This window comes from Corvus brachyrhynchos, unplaced genomic scaffold (genome assembly GCF_000691975.1).
Source record: "Corvus brachyrhynchos isolate BGI_N302 unplaced genomic scaffold, ASM69197v1 scaffold103, whole genome shotgun sequence".
Classification (NCBI taxonomy): domain Eukaryota; kingdom Metazoa; phylum Chordata; class Aves; order Passeriformes; family Corvidae; genus Corvus; species Corvus brachyrhynchos.
The window spans coordinates 1,503,706-1,519,523 of NW_008237436.1; the positions used below are offsets into that span (position 1 = coordinate 1,503,706).

The 15,818-nt window shown below is 36.8% G+C and overlaps 1 long non-coding RNA gene across 1 annotated transcript in view; it reads left to right on the plus strand.

Moving 5' to 3' along the window:
- Positions 1-14,293, plus strand: part of LOC108445989 — a 45,982-nt gene extending 31,689 nt beyond the window's left edge. Inside the window, exons 2-3 of the long non-coding RNA XR_001861085.1 lie at positions 4,222-4,362; positions 5,142-14,293. This is a non-coding gene — a long non-coding RNA (uncharacterized LOC108445989). The remainder of the gene's footprint in view (positions 1-4,221; positions 4,363-5,141) is intronic.
- The last annotated feature ends 1,525 nt before the right edge of the window (positions 14,294-15,818 follow it).

Genomic DNA, 15,818 nt, shown 5'->3' on the forward strand with positions numbered 1-15,818 from the left:
AATAGAGAGAGAAAAGAAGAGGATTTTGAATTTCTGAAAATAAAACACATATTTTGTGCAAAGTTCTTCTGTACTCTTCAGAAACATCCTGGGTTGTATCTTCTAAGATACCAGTTTTAAATTATAGAGTGAGAATTTTGAAAAGCAACAAGTTTGAGAATGTTTAGGAATCATGGAAGCATTTATAATGGAATTTCAAATAAAAGCATTCCTGTGGAGTCAAAAATCTCTTTAGGCTGCAATACAATCTCTGTAGTTTTGCTCAGATGGTTCTAGAAATTTAATTAACTAAAAAAACCCTCAGAAATACAACACAATACAAATAAGGAAACCAGAAGGAGTGAGAATGTCAGAAACAGAGTAACTACCATATTTCTAGGTGTCTTGAAAAATAAAAAGACCCCTTGAAGGAAAAATGCTACTTCTTTCAAGGTGATGATTTGCTGATTTTTAGACCAGTATAATTTGAAGCTAAGGAAGAAATGGGAGAGAACTGTATTTCTGGCTCATGGGAAATTATCAGTTGGCTTTATTTTTTACCTTCTTTACACTAGAACAAGACCAAAGTAACCATCATGCCTTTTGAAACAAAATTCTGATGGAAAAAATAAAAGTCCCCACTTTGGTCTGATAGCACTTTCTGCCCCTCCCTCATTTAAACTTTCTCACTACAAATTAATTTTTTAAAAAACACTCTTCCAGTCTGAATCTTTCATAATGCTCACGTCCCTCAGATCCCTCCATCCAGTGATTCAAGGTGAATGTTGCCTCCTTCAAATTGATGCTGGAGAAGAAAGATCCTTTGGTAACTTGGATGGAAAGAAGACAGAGAAAAGATCAAAAGGGAAGGACAGACAATAAATAGAAATTTTCAGCAACTATTTCCAGAAGATTACACAGTCTTTATCTTTGCTGCTGGTGGAACAAACCAAAGTTTTTCACCCTTCTCAAAAACGCTTTCTACAGAATGATTTGAAATGAAGAAAAAGGTGTTTTCAAATTCTCAATTTATATTAACCTCGCAAACACCTTCAAAATGAATCTGGTGCTTTTCCTAGTAATCTATCACCCCTACATAACTGCCTGTAATAAATATTAGCAAAACGTTTCTTCACTGAAGTACTCTGGATATTTGTGTGCTTGCTGTGCTCTAACTTTTATTCTTTGAAATACAAGTGCTTCATGACAAAAATCAGGCTCACAAGCTTGTCAGTAGCTCACAGTGTATTGTGTCCTCTGTACACAATAACTGGCTCTGTAAAACCTTCCAAAAAAAGAGGGGTTTTTTTGCTTTTTGCTTTTTCAGCACTCCATGATGTCTTCTTTATCTCTTCTGTCTTCTCCAAGGTATAAAGGCACACAAAACTGAGAGCCTTTAGGATCTCTGCCTATTCTTTAAGGAGTAACTTCCCCTGAATTGCACAGTGTGGAAACAGCAAAATTTCAGTCCAGGGCATCCTGCTGTTTTTGTGCTATCTTCCTCCCATATGATCTACCCCAGTCCTCAGCTCCACACTCTGCCAACACCACCTTGGCTTGTGGCACCACTCAAAGAGGAAGCAGGGGTTGCTGCCTATAATTCTGATTTCTGAAGACGGTCCCCCTCCTCCCTATCCCTTTCCTATAATGGAAGAAACATCTGGGGATATAAAAGTTGTGGGGACCTACTGCTACTGCCTCTCATCACCACAGGCCAGCACTGCCTCAGAGTTGTTCCTAGGTGGGTATTTGACTGTGAAGTTGCAACCCAGCAGTGCTTCAGTAGGGATCAATAGCTGGGGTTTTCCCAGGAATTTTATTCTGCAGTGTAGAGAAATACAGGCCTAAAGCCACAGCAGAGGCCTTGAGAAGTGGAGATGCAGGATGTGTCATGGGGTATGGGAATGGGATGGTAAGAGATGGGGCCATGGCTGGCACTAGAGACCTTATGGCCATAAACACCCCGCCAGTGGTCACTAACGGGAACATAGGACTGGATTTCAAGTAAAGGGTGTTACACGGAGAACAAAGAAGTAGTAGCTAAAAAACTCATGTGAGACAGAGAGCTGCAGACCAGGCAAGAAAGATCATGGTGTAAAAGTGTATTACCAGACATACAAATATGACCCTGTATGGATCCTAGAGTGAGGTAGAAGAAACCTGGGCTTCCTCTTCTTCTCATCAAGGGCTCTAGATGCTGACAATTTCCTGTAACATCCTCACTGCCAAGACCAGGGTGAGACCAGCAAGTTTATGACCCTGAGGAGCAGAGGAAGAGTGAGCAGAAAATCAGGAAAAGGCATAGAAAATAAGAAGTATTTTCACGATGAGTTTAACTGAATTATTATAATTACTGGAACTCTTTTGGCATAGGTGTATTTTTTTTCTTTCTGCCACAGTTACTCCTGAATTAGCAATGATCTTTGAATCAGACTGTAATAAAATGTAATAATTTTAAATATATTAACGATTAACTTTTGAGTTTATATATAAGGTGTATTTCCTCTTTTCCCAAACAACAACAACAAAAAAATTACTGTAATTCTGGGTCCATATCCCAATAAAGTGACTAAAGTAGAATCATAGTGTAGCAGGGGGGGTCCCGGGAGCAGGGGAATCCAGCCAGAGTCACGATACGAACACTGATACGATTTGAGCATCGTGCTCCAGATTTATTATTCAGTTACACCAAGTTATACTTTTTCCAAAGTTCACGCCCCTTTCCCATGAGAAAGCCTCTAAGCAGCGGGGGAGCTGACCAGTGTATACCTTTTCCCAAGGCTGTTCAAGGCTGCCAGCTAGCAGGTGCCTTGCAAGCCTGCTTTCAGCCTGAGGCCCCATCAGGGTTACTTCTGTAACAGCCCTGGGATGCCCAAGCCCTCCTGGGGTATCCTATATTCCACAAGGAATCCTTCTACATCATAGAATCATAGAATATGCTGACTTGGAAGGGAACCATCACGATCATTGAGTCCAACTCCTGGCCCTGCACAGGACACCTCAAGAGTCACACCCTGTGCCTGAGAGCAGTGTCCAATGATCCTTGAACTCTGTCAGGCTTGATGCTGTCACCACTCCTCTGGGGGAGACAGTTCCAGTGCTCAACCACCCTCTGGGTGAAGAACCTTTTCCAGATATCCAACCCAAACGTCCCCTGACTCAGCTTCATGACATTAAGCTACTAAAAATAAGTACTTAGTAAGGTTTTTGCTAATGATACCAGTAAATTTGTGGTTGTCAGAATAACAAACACTGTTTGTAATATCCATACAGGGGCAGGCCACTTACACAAATTCCTAAACATTTTCCTTTGACCTTGTTCCTGAATATTACCTGCTGAAAAAATGATAGAACTAGAAAAAATGAGCAAAACATATGGTTATATAGAGCTGTGCATGAAGCTGTCTGCTCTTTTGCCTTCTGTTGAAACAGTCTCAGGTGACATTAAAAATCAAAGAATCTCTTTTAGCTTAAAGAACTACAAGACATGAGCAGTGGATTGAGCTCATTCCTGGATTTCCATGCCTACTTGGATGGAGTGATTTTATTTTCATCGAGAAGACTTTCAGAACCTGTATTTTGAGTTTTGTTAATCTTAAAATATTCAGGGTTTAAAGTTAACAGAAAGGCTGTAATTTAAAATGCTAGTGTTTCTTGAGTATATATAGACTCAAACAAAATGGTAAAATATATCAAAAGAATTAGGTTTACAGGCTATAATCCATTACCTCTTAGTCATCATCTACCATAACCAAAGGCAATTTGTTAATGTCAGAAAAAACCTGGCATTTCTGTGTAAAAGTGATCATACTGCTCAAACAATAGGAAACAAAGGAAAAAAAGACAATGTTTCTTTCCTTGGTCACTATCAAAGGAGAAACAAAAAGGCTACATAAGGTTAATGTGGGTCTGCAAGGGACACAGCACACCAGTGGATGCCAAAAGTGGCGTTCAGCATTTATTCTATAGGCCTATGAGACAAGACACCACCAGAAATTCAGGAAAACCAGTCCAGTTGCAAATGAGTTACGCTTGCTGATTCTCTGAGCCTTTGTGCTTTCAGTCTGGATTGCTGCAGGACCATTACTTTAGATGCCATTATGACACTGAAAATTCATGCTGCAGAAGTGATCAAGTGATCTTCACTATGCTCCCTCTGTTAAGATGTTCTTTACAAGGCTAATTTTCTTACCTCCATTCCTTTTTGGCTATTCTGTCTCTGATTAAACCTAAATCTTACAGGTGTAAAGGACAGACACATTTCCAATGAGAAAAAAACAAACCCAGTCTCAGAAGATATGATTTTCACACCAGCTCAAATCAGTACTCATAAGTTTTACAAGTTCCTGTGAACAACTGCAGATCTTCTATTCTCACAGAAAGGTAAAAACCAAATCAAGTTTTAGATTTTGAATTAGATCTTACTTCAATAAATGTAGGGGGAAGTTTAGGCATGTTGGCAGCCTATTTGTCAGAATACATATGAGGACATGTAAGCAAAGGCAATTATTTGTTCTGTTTCCTATGTCATTCCTTGAGCTGGGGAAGGAAACACCTTCAGAAAGAAAACATGAGGGGCAGTCCACTCAAAGATTGGTGCTGGAAGGAAACCACCACCTTTTTTTGCACTGAAGAGAATGTTACAACTGGTATTTCTCAAAATAAACCTCAACCTCTGGGCCTTTAAAATAAAATTTAAAAGAAGCTCATTCTGTTCTGCTTAAATAGGTAAACTGCATTTTGACCATCTACCACTGTTCCAACATTGTTTTGCTCATAGGCTCACTGTTTGGCTAAGCTGATGAATGGCCATTAGAATACATGACTATTTCAAGGCCTATTATGGCTCTAACTTGGCATATTTTATAGGAATTGGTCATCTTCCTTTCATTGCCTCATACATCATCTTCTCTAGACTTCTCCAGGAGCCAAATAAATTCACCATAATGTGAGAAAGGATTTATTTTCAGTCTGAAAAGGATTTCTTTTCCTAAATATAATGGATTAGCTTTGCTCCAAATCTATTCTGTCATCTAGCTGAATTTGTTGGAAGGAAAAGAAAATCAAAGATTAAATGCATTTGAGCTGCTGTAGAGACATCAGGAAAGATGTTTTTTATGGTCAAAGTGAATAACCTCTGGTTTTCCCTTTTTCTTTTTCAGGAATAATACTATACAGTAAAGGGACGCTGTGGGGTGAAGCAGAGCAGTACTATATTGGTAGAAATGTTTTTGCTTTTGATAAATACAGTAGGAAATCATGTAATGTTATGAACATTACCCTGTGAATAAAGCTCACAAAACACCTTGCCTAGCTTCAAAGACTTTGTACATTGTAGAAAGCTGTGAAAGACATGAAGACTTTCTGATTGCAGCACATTTGTTCTAAAGAAGAGACAATATTTCATCGATTTAAGGAGTTTGGGGTGGTTTTATTTGTTTGGTTCTGTTTTGGCTTGGTTTCCTGTTTGTTGTTGTTGTTTGTGTGTTTTAATTTGGTTTGGTTTGGTTTTTTTCATTTCAAACTCTAAGATGGGACTTTGTGACAAAAAATCTTGTTTATTTTTCTGACTGCATTGGTTAGTCTAATAAAAAAATCTCTTCTGTGAAAATTTTGGTGGATATAAATACTGAAGGTTACTGATACATGCATCAAAACTACATTTAGGCAACCCAATAAATAATCAATACATTGAGCTAAGCTGATATAGTCCTATTTACCATTTTTTACCTCTAGTTTTAAATAGAGTGCTACAATGCAATCAAAAATGCTGATTAATAACAAAATCTGATATAAATTATCATTTTACAGAGAATAATTGTTCCCATATTACTCATTTTCAGACATGAAGACAATCTGCCGTACGGCTAAACTACAATCTTTGATTTTACACTGTTTAAGAATAAACTGTATTCTGAATCAGTCTTTTTTAATCCTTCATGTCTAATTGAAGATCAAAAAGTCTGATAAATAATCTTTTAATGTTAAATTTATTCACAAAGATAAATAACTGTTCTGCTTCTTCATCTGTCAGGAAGTGAGAAAATAAATCTGATCTAACCATGAACAATTTGAATTATTTGCATATTTGGAAAACTATTAAACTTAGAGGAATTGATTTATTTGCACAGTGAAAAGCAAATATTTATATTCCTTTTAGAAGCATGGATCATTTTTATTCCAGAACGTAAGAGTTTGCCATTGAAATCAGCAGTAAAAAGTTATTGAAAAGACTCATTTTGAGAGAAAAAGTATTTCTAATGTCACTGTATTGTAAAATGTAAGTCATCATGTTTTAACTAAACTTAAAGGTAACTGTGGTACAAAACCAGGTCAACCTCTGAAATCAGATTGCACGATATTATGGATGCATGAAAATGAGTTTGAGGCGTTAATAATTACATTTGGAAACAAAATAGTTACATGCTGTAATTATAGTGTTAAAATACTGACTTCCTTCAAATGTCCATAAAGGAGAAGAAAACACATGTTTTCAGAAGGTTTTTTAAACATTATTATGTCTAGTGTTGTCTAATTTGATTAAGGGCTCCATTCTGCTAACCTTCCTCATGTTAATTTATTTAGTGTAAGGGACTCTTCCAAGACTGAACCTTTCAGCCTGGCTGAAAGAATTAGTTTACGTTTTGCAGAGCATTATTAACTAATTGTGTATTTGTCTGTATTGCTGTTTAATATGAAAACAATGCATTTTTCCATGGTTTTTTTTGTTTTTTACATTTTTTACCTTATATTGTATTTTTAGTCATCATTTTGGTGCCTTATATTAACATTTAAAATGAGAGCATTATAGCTATCTGAAAAATAAATTAAGTGCAAATGGAAATTCAGATAAATCCAGCTAGAAGCTATATTCAAGCTATGCAAGAGATTGCAAATAAATTTAAATCATGGCCATATAATAGAAGTGAGAGCCTTTCCTAGTTTTATTGTGCATGTTCTGATAACATCTCACATCTCAGTCTCGGAGGAGGAGCCATCCCATTATTTACTGTAGTCACAGGCCACGATTCCAGGGTATGTTGCCATATGCATCAGTCAGTAAGTACAAGAGCAATCTAATTGACTAGCAGGAGATACTCAATTTCCTTGTGGCAGAACTTAATGTTCTAGCATAAAACCAGCTTACAAGACAAATTCAGCGTTGAATCTGGATGACACCAACTTCCCACAGATAGGAAAGCATACGAGCCAGTGAAATTCAGGATTAAGACTACTGAATGCACTGAATTCAGAGCTATCATGCTATACATTGTAGTTCATAGTATTGAACATTATCATAGTAATGGTATATTGCACTGTGATAACACAGCACACTGTTTAGAGAATGCATCTAAATAATAAATTTCCTTAAAGCTCTGGAAAAAAATCTCTAAAGAATGAAGAAAAGACTAGAAGTGTTTTCCCCACATCACAGTCTGTCTCTTACAAGCACCATTCCAGCCTACACACCAGCTTGTTGAGCTTTTGCCCTTCTGATATCTAAGTAAAACATTTCTCATCATTTGTAGGAGAGTGACTCTCATTCTTTACAGGCAGTGGCAGAAATAAGAAGTGGGGATGTGCAGAGGCAGAGAGAGGAAGGCCCAAATTTGACTCATTCCTGGTAACTACTGTTGGTACTTATACCTGGTACTGCACCCACTTCATCCTCCAAGTGCTTCTTTCAACAGATTTTCATCATTGAGTCAACTTTCTTAGGAAGTTTTCTAACCAGAGGCTGAAATGAGACATCAATTTACTACTACACTCTCAGCCCCCTCCTCTGAGAGGAATTTCTCTCAATGGCTTCTCCTTGAAACAGGTGGGTACCAACACATATGTGCTGGGTAAGTGTATCACTAAATCTTCCTTCCCCTTCCTTCCCCATCTGTTAACAGATAGGCAGGCAACCAAGAAACTGAACTAAACTTAATGGGACATGGTTGGTTACCTTTTTAACTGGATTGACACTGAAAAAATGAGCCTGTATGTTGTGAAAAAATTATGACAAGCTATGTGACCTAACTTAACCTCTGTTGATGTTCAAGTGCATCCATGTGGAGCAGCTGTCCTGCTTTTACATGTCATTTCCTTACAACATTTCCCTCCAACCTGTTTTGCTAGAACTTTCAGCTTTACTGATTGGCTAGGTTCTATGTGAACCCTGTCAGTAGGAGACTGCCCTGACTAAATCTTTGTTCAGGAAAAATTAAATGAGACTGAGATAGTGCCAACTGGTATGGGATGCGATCAAAGCAGGGAGCAGGCTGACTTCTGCCCCAGTAGGGTGACCTGAGACAATGTGCAAACTCACACTCCAGCCCTGCTTGCTTTACCATGTTCATACACTCAGGAATTTCTCTCAGCGTTTTCTGTTCTAAGATTTCTGGTGATAAAACAGTGATTGAACAAAAGCTGTATCCATCAGGTTTGGGGTGACTGTTTAAAGCTGTATGGGAGGAAGAGATAGAAGAAAGGAAAGAAGGAAGGAAAACCAAGCCCTGAACACCAACAAATCTAAAGGTAAAGGCAATTACGTGGGATGCAGAATTCCACAACCACAGAGGTCTGACCACTCAAGATTCAGTTTGTATCTACTTCTTTCTGGAAAATTTGGAGATAAACTTTTTTTTTTTTTTTTTTTTTTTTTGTAACTGGATGAGAAATGGGAATGTTTTTAAAGTCTTGAAAGTTTAAATGGGCTGAGAAATACAACTGTCTGTGTTCAATAATTTGCCCAGCACAGGACCATTGACATATGAGTATTGTCTTAGAAAATATCTTCCTGAAACCTTTTAAGGCCATTCCTTTAATTTTAAAGTTGTAAAACCCCTTGGTTTTATCTCCCAACTCAGATGTGAACAGTGCTTTTAAATTCAGAACCAGGCCAGTTTGAAACATTTTGTTCTCATAGTCAGGAGGGACTAAATTTAAAAGTGCTAGTAAGCCAACACCTGCTGCAAATAAAAGAGAGGCTCAACTTCATGCTCAAATTTATTTTTCACTGCATATGGGAGATGTGACAAATCTCCAATAGGCTGCTCAACAGCTTCAAGGGGAAAACACAGATAAGCAACAATGTTAGGAGAAAACAGTATCATGATATGGAAAGAGTAATTCTTTCAATGGATTATTGCTGAAGGTCAGTCTAAATTTGTAAGCATTTTGAGAAGGAATTTCTTTCTGCACAGCCAAATTAAATTGTAGAAATAAAGAGTCTAAATCTGCTTCAGAAAAACTGAATGTAGAGAAAGAAAAATCAAGAGGCTATAGCAATATGTTTAATCCAGAGACACAGCTGATGAGATCAGACTTTTATTTGTACTTCTCAGAAACGGCAAGGGATAATGAATCATTACATTTGTCTTCTGCCAATGAAATGTACGTTTACTTCTATTGTATGCCCCGAATAAGATTTTAAAGCATTGTGTATGTTTTCCTGTTTTTCTCCTTGCAAGAGTGAATGTCTCATTGAGAGGACTGACTCCTTGTGTCAATAACAGGCAGAAAAATGTATTTTGCTTTAGATATAATTTGAAATGTCACTGTTAAAAAAAAAGATTTTTCCATCCTCAATCATTTAAGCTTTTCTGTAGGTTATTTTATTTTTTTTGCATATTGTTGTATACAAGGCTCCTACAGAGTGTCACAGTCCAAAAAAAGAAAGTCTGAATAACAAATCCAGCTGCATGCAATCACACTGCTTTATTATCCTTCCTAGATCCCTCCCCGAAATACTCTCTGCCAATATGTCTGCCAAAATGAGAAAATCTAGTCAACAGGTTTTCTATAATCACTTTCATCATACTGATGAGTTAACACTTAATCATTCTTGTATTCTCCATATTAATTTAATTCATCTACCTCTGTTCAGGAAGCCATACTCCAGTTAATTTTAATACAGGCATGATAACACAGACATCAGTGAAATCTCTAGGAGCATAGCAAGGATCCTGGATATATGCCTACACTGCTAGTGTGTGATGAAATCAATAGTCACCATCATTATTACTATTGTTTTGAATGCTAATTGTATTTAGGTGGACACTGTTATGACAAAATGCAATATAATTACAGGTTTTGCTCCACTGTGAATAAAATCTCTGAGTCAGTCTTCAAGACAGAGGTAATCAATTCCTTAGACATCAGTAGAGAATCTAGTTTTGACCTCCAGGAATCACAATACTGCTACTACTAGTGTCACTGCTACTACTAAGAAGTAGATGAAGAAGTTTAAAATCTCAAACCCACAATCTAATAAGGAGTCAAGAAAGGTAGTAATATAAATCCACTCCAAGGGCACCAGGGTAGTGCTATCAGACTGGAGGGAAATTATCAGTACAGCTTTTCATTTTATTACCGTCTCCTGACAGTAGTTTCAGAAACACCTGGAGTTGTCTCTGACAAGGAAGTTTCTAGACGGAATTTTTTTAACCAGTATGGGAAATAAAATATATTATTTTTTTTACTGCTATTCTAACAATGGCCTTGATAATATGCAAATTACACAGTTTGCAGACATAAAAAAGCAAAGCACATACAGACACATCTGTCCTTTCTTTGCTTCCTTGCTACTTACACTTTGCAGACGTGTAGTTAATGATCCTGTGGCACCAATTTTAAATTATAAGGCTCTTTCTTTGTTGGGAGCTGTTCTTCATCATTATTATTCTCTTTTGTGGAGGTCGCCAAATAAAACAGATACTTGGTTTATAACTGAAGTGCTGAAGTGTTACTTAAGGTACTAGAAACTTAGAGTATTCCCCATCAAATTAAGGAAAGCCAGACCACGACACTCCTATTTCACGTATTAAGTCCAAGAGGGACTTTTTATCTTCGCTGTCATTTTCCACCGATAATTTTGCTATGGTTTATTTTTTATAAGGTTTCTAAAATCAGGCTTAGACACAGCTCCTCAGTTAGAGCATATTCACAGATCCCCTCTAATGGAATTTCACCGTATTTTCAACGCAATTTAATCAGACACATTTTAGGTGCATATTTCACAGTGTTATTATAAATAGACAAACATACTGGCTTCACAGGGTCATTCAGACACTCTTGGCATTGGCTCTGACTGTAATTTTGCTTTATGGGAGCTGTTGCACAGTTTGGAGATTTAAACATTATACTTCTCCTCCTGACTTCTAAAACTCATGGCTATCAATATGAAGGACTAACTCAAATGGAAAAATCACCTCTCAGCTACCTACAGAAATATCTGCTTCCACATTCTTCTTTGTAATGCCGGGATTTCAACTTGGATGACAATGACATGCTATCTAAACATTATTCCCATACCTTCTAAAAAGTATCATTAGAGCTGGCTTACAAAAGCTGCTATATATTTGGGCTTCATTCATTCCTGTGTGAATAAATAAAACATTCAAATGTAGATTTTTTTTTTATCAGATATTGATGACAGCTTTTTTTCCCCCTCATAACAACTGTTTATGTTTAACTGGGAAAACAAGTGATGAAAATACTTTAAAATTTGAAAACAGCCTTTTTTTTACAGAAAGACTGTGACAGCTTTTACCCCAGACTGATAGTAAAAGCAGTTCACATGCTTTCTGTTATTGCCATCCTCCATATGACAGATTCCCTGGCTAGAATACATTTTTCTGCAATGCACTATTGCCTCCTGCTCCTGGGACTTCTATCTTTAGTGAATCATAGAAGGCTGAGTCTGACTGGGGAGTGCAACCAGAAGGAGAAAGTAGTGATAGCAGGAAATCACACTAAAAATTCTATGAAGCATTTCTAAATGGAAATATATGTTTTCAGTGAGTTTACACGAGATTCCTACATGTAGATCTCCAGTTTTTTAATTAAAACTTATCATGGAAGCGTGTCTGGTTTTAGGAAAAATACACTTAAACACTCAATTTCCACTAGGAAGATGTAGAGTTTGGTTACTCTGGTTTGTTTTTCAACCACAAAATGTAGATGTAGAATTCAAGGAGAAAACAGGGCAGAATTGCTTTGAAATCTGCTGAACTCTACAGAGTACTTTTATAGAGGCAGAACAAGCATAAACAATTCTTTTTCACACTTAACTTTCCATGGCAACTTATTTCCCATACATTCTACATCCTCAGTGGTGCTCCCACAAATCCTAGAGGGCATGAAATCCCTTCTTTAGCTTCTTCACTATTCTAAGAGAGATAGGATCTTGGAGGTTTTTAGGGTCATAATTTTCAAGTAATCAGAATTGATAAAACCCCCAAGGCTTATTTAAAAGACTTGCAAGAGATGTTCCATATCAATGCTTTCTACTTCCTCCCCCAAAAAATTTAGAAAAGACATTTTTAAAATGAACTTTGAAACAATTTGATTTAAGGAAGGTATTTTTAGACTCAAACTGTATGATCTTCATTGTTCTATTGATTTAAGGAAACATTTTCACACTGTTTTGTCATTAATTTGAAAATATCAGATTGCTAATTGTAGCCAATATTATGGAATTCATACTTATTCGAGTGATGAGTTCACAAAAAGTATTATACCCCTGCTTTTCTAACTGCAATTCTTACCACTGTTGCTTATTTCTCTGACTGTTAGAACACTGAATTCTCTATTAGCTAGTGCAATATAAGCATTTTTACAGAGTAGTGCAAAAGCTAATCAGTAATGTAATCCTGGATCTACTTCAAGAACATTTTTTCAGTAAAAAAGTCTGTTAATCTCTGTGGTCTTTGTATCAGACTCTACAGAAAGTATAGTATTGTAGATTTTCCTAGCACAAAAGTAATAGGAAAAAAAAAAACTTATTTTAATAAAATTCTTGTATTCAAAAGCTTTGTAAATACATACTTTTTATTTCAGGATAGGATGGTAGTTGATTGCACCTGAAAGACAGGGGGCTAAAATACTCATGACCATCAACACCTGCCACAATATGAGCTAAAACCTTCTCAAAAGGGTTGGACAAGACCCTTCATACAGAGGGTGGAAAAATGAATCAGGCTTTTGCTGATTCGAGGAAGTGATTAAGAATATGAAGATGGAAAGCAATTAGTATGAAAGAAGTTCCAACAGAATTGTTTGTGATTGTAAACGAGGAGAAAGAAACCCCCAAACAGCGATTTTCCAAAAAGCCCAAGAAAATGGTGAGAGCTCCTGAGATGGTCTTCCAAAGGACAACATGGTTCAGGTGAGCAAGCAGATTTTGAAGGGAAGTGTCCAAAAGGGAGAGTTTCCCCAAACTCTTTACATTTGGTATTTTGTCAATCTATCAGTGCCCCCAGGGAGGTCAAGACCCTTACACCCAACCAGTGCCCCGTTATGGGGACCCCAGTGTACAGCCCAGTGTATCAGAGGGTGGTTTGACTAAACCTCTTCAGGGTCACACACCAACAGCATCCCCACTCTTTGTTGATGTATTGCCAGTTTTGTCAATTTTGGTGTCAGTCTATTAAAAGAGTCCTAAGGTTGCACAGAAAAGCCTGCTGTGAGAAAATCAAGAAAAAATGAAGTACATAATGAAATATACAAAGAATCACATAAAATTAGAAGGTGCACAAAAATACATTAGGAAAGGCATAGGTCTCTTGGTAAGGAAGACAAACAGGAGAAAGAAAAGGAAAAGTGTAATAGATAAGAAAGCAAGATATCTGAGCAAAGCATGGATGGGTTGTAATTTTGTGTGACTTGGAAAAACAACCAGAAGACACGAACATGTCTTTGAAGAGAAAATGCTGATGGGTTATTCCATCTGTTGTGTTCCTTATGGTCAGGATGAGTACCAATTTACTTCACAGAAAATCTGATTCAGAAGAAATATTATTGAAATTAGTAAAAAATCTTTCTGACTTGAGGCTAGCTAAAGCACTTAAACAAACTGCCTCACCAGGTCAGCAAATTCAAATAAAACTGGATTTTCAAGAACTAATTAAGCAATTATTTTGAAGGACATCATGTGTAGTATATACTTAATTCTCTCTTACAATATAGGATGAATTGCAGTGCCTCTTGCAGGTCTCCCTAGTCCTCCATTTTTATTGCTATATATGTATTGAGCTTCAACATCAAACTGTTTTTCCCAGCTACAAAATAATGACCTAAATGTCAAATTACTTATGTTGATTCATGCTAATGTAATCAGCTAGGTAACTGGTGTTGCTTCTGATAAGATATAACATGGGAAGGAAAAAGAACATAATTTTGACTTGGATTTGATATTAATTAAATGAAAAATACATGCCCTTCTCAGTATTATGATTATTTATTCTGTCTGTCTCCTAGTAGGTAAACATTCATCTTTAAGATCTGAGGAACATTTGTACTCCATATTCACAGTACTCAGAATGAAATGAGGACCACACCTAATTTCATAATAAGAAATAAAATAACCATTGCAGTGATTTAGGATTTGTTCTTTCATTAGTCTTTTCCTCCCCTGCTGTTTTGTCAACAGCAGAGGGGAACACTGGAGCAGGGAAGAATTTGACACTTCAGCCTTTCACAGAGCAAACAAAATCAAGACTGAATGACAGAGAAGTCCTGAGTAATTTTGTTGGGGGTTTGGGGGTTTTTTGGTTTTTTTTATGACTGTTAGGAACGAATTAGATTTCTAAGTCACTATCTGTGATATTGTGATATACTTTTATCACCAATTCAAATATGTGCTCCTGTTATATGACTCCAAATTTAGGAATAGAATATTTAATGTTATCCACCAGTGAGTAAGATGAAGTCATAATAATTATTACCAGCATAGTAAGAACTTCTCTGTTAGTAAGTGACAGGATATAACAAGGTGTGCTTTGTTGATCTCTGTTAAAGTGCATTGACTTGCCAAGAGTTACTGAGAGACTTCAGGAGTTGTTTTGTTTGTTTTTTTCTTTTCCGTGTTTAATTGAAATAGCAGTTTTGATAAGTTATTGAAACCCTTTTGCTGCTTTTCTCTGTACTCATGCTGGCTCCTAACTATAACCTTCCAATGTGATTTAAATAATCCTCAAAACATGACACCTGCTGTTACCAGGGGAGGATATGCCGGAAAGGCATTGTGGTTTCCACTGGAAACCTTACAAAGCTCTGTATTTTTACATGGGAACATAAAATATTACCCTATGTTTTCCTTTGAGTATTAAGAGTTTTATGAAGCCAAAACTCTCAGAGTGAGTCTGAGGAACAAAAGAAAAATTTGAAAATGAAATTTAGGAAGACTTACATGAAATTTAGAATGTCACTCGATGATTGTCACACAACTCTTTTAATGACTACTGAAGTTTCCAAAACCTTGGATGGGAACCAATTTCTGCCAGTTCACATGTATTTTCCATTGGTTTCATTAGTGCTTGAAAGAGGAGCATGGAATTCCAATTATTCCACTATTTTGAGGCTGCACATGTGATCTGTCTTTTTTCCCTTGGATATGGTCCTACTTTTCCTTCAGAAACTCCGATGAACAAATTTGGAGTTGACTTTTGTTGCAAGGGAATCTTAATCCATTGGCTTCTGTGTCTTCTGTCACTAGCAAAGAACCTATTTTGTGAAAACTTGAATACCCTAATTTCTGACCATCATATGAATTCTCTTTATCTTTGGGACTGTGTAATACTACTGCAATTCAGGAAAACTTTCCAGCGGGGTGAATAAAGCAGCCTTTGCCTTCACCATTCTCTTTGATGAGGAGCACCGTCAGTGGTTCCTGGATCACTGCAATTTTTTTCTGGATGACTCATAATTACCTTCACAAGAAGAGATTTAGGTTTTTCTGCCATGGCCATACAACTTACTTCACCTTGCAACAGGCCCCTCCACAGCTCACTGAATGCTTTGGAGTATCAGAGATAGGAAAAGGACGCTCATATCACGCAAATGTGAAGATC